Genomic DNA, 2244 nt, shown 5'->3' on the forward strand with positions numbered 1-2244 from the left:
TATATATATATACTGTATATATATATATATATATATATATATGTATATATATATATATATATATATATATATATATATATATATACTGTATATATATATATATATATATATATATATATATATACTGTATATATATATATATATATATATATATATATATATATATATATATATATATATATATATATATATATATATATACAGTATATATATATATATATATATATATATATATATATATATACAGTATATATATATATATATATATGTATATATATATATATATATAATATATATATATATATATATCTATATATCTGTGCAGCGTCTGTCCTGTGTTGTGTTGTCACTGAACTACTTTCTCAAACTTTTGTGAAATCGTACCAAACTTCTGGTATGCACATATCTCTCCCGTCGGTATGTCCTAAAGGTATTTGTTTTAGAAAAATTTTCCAATTTTTTTTTTTTTTTTGGGGAATTTTATTTTTTCAACCTCAATTGTTTATAAAATGTGATATCACGTATATTACAAATACATTTGTGCAAAATAATTGTTTGAATTATGATTGGTTTAAACCATGACAAATTGGCAACTTGGGTACAGTCATTTATCTATATATCTACACATCTCGGCAGTGTCTGTGTTTTCACTTAACGACTCCCTCAAACATTTGTTTCCGTGGTTGTGAAGTGTTTTTAATAACGTTGTGGTGGTTTTGAATCACGTGGTGGTGAGGTGTTTTTAAATCACATGGTGGTGAGGTGTTTTTAAATCACATGGTGGTGAGGTGTTTTTAAATCACATGGTGGTGATGTGTTTTGATTTACGTGGTGGTGAGGTATTTATAATTACGTGGTGGTGAGGTGTTTTGAATTACGTGGTGGTGAGGTGTTTTGAATTACTTGGTGGTGAGGTGTTTTTAATTTCGTGGTGGTGAGGTGTTTTTAAATCACATGGTGGTGAGGTGTTTTTAAATCACATGGTGGTGATGTGTTTTGATTTACGTGGTGGTGAGGTATTTATAATTACGTGGTGGTGAGGTGTTTTGAATTACGTGGTGGTGAGGTGTTTTGAATTACGTGGTGGTGAGGTGTAATCGTCCCAAACTTCCAGTCTGCACCTACCCCTCCCCTATGTATGTGCTGAGGGGTTCTTTCTTGAAAAAAAAACATTCAACCTAAATCTTCAACCTAAATTGCCTATAAAAATGTAATATCACAAACACAACAAATACATTTGTGCAAAGTAATTGTTTGTATTATGATTGGTGAAAATCATGACAACACAGCAACTCAGGTACAGTCATTAGCCTCAGCTAAAATAAGCCCGTTCCTCAGTATCGACGCTTGGTGAGGCGAGCGCAGCGAGCCAAGCTAGTATATATATATATATATAGAAGATAGATTTAAAGATCGAATAGATTTCTGTTGAATAACTTTATTTTGAATACCAATTTTTTTAGGGCAATGTCATCTGGAACAGCGTTTGTCTGTCCGTCTGGTGGATGTTTGTATGTATATCCCTTCTGCCGGCATTTTGTGGGATTATTCCCCTAAATTTCGTTTTCTCTGCAACTGTTGGTCCGATTGACGCAATTTTCACCAAAGGAGCGCCTTCTCCTGTTTATGGTAATTATGGTGGCTGGTGGATCGAGTTGACTGCAAGTCACTGATAATTGCTTGGCCGAATGGGCAGAACGAGGATTGCTGCAGACTGAGCTTATTGATCGTCTGGGGGAACATTGTTGCTGCACACGGGTCAGCGCTTATGGACACATAAAGTGTCCTGACTACGTGAACCTTACACCTGTGAATCCACGGTGGATCATTATACAACCCTCTAGCTCCCTCAAGACCATGTATCTTCGAGTGTGCACTAAGTGGGGTCAAGCCCAATCTCTTTTTCCTGCCTTGCCTGAACTGTTCTGTAACCCTGTAACCCAGTGGCTTAATCATCCAGGTATAAATCTGCCCAAGGTGTTGGTTTGCTTTATACTTTTATGATGTTGATATTTTGACTTTACGTGATCGTTTATTTTGTTAAATAAATTTGCTCACAGCTTTCATCGCATGTTATCCTTTGTTAACTCTCTTCTACTATTATTGGGTAGAAAGAGCGGTGTATAGGTACAGGTATCGGTGTCACAGCTTTCATATCATCAGTTTGATCGCTCTTTGAGGATTATTATACTGTTGGTAGATTTTTACATTGAAACACGGTAAAACTAAAATCTAAAATTAAGT

Source organism: Myxine glutinosa, chromosome 1, assembly GCF_964187855.1.
Source record: "Myxine glutinosa chromosome 1, kmMyxGlut1.1, whole genome shotgun sequence".
Lineage (NCBI taxonomy): Eukaryota > Metazoa > Chordata > Myxini > Myxiniformes > Myxinidae > Myxine > Myxine glutinosa.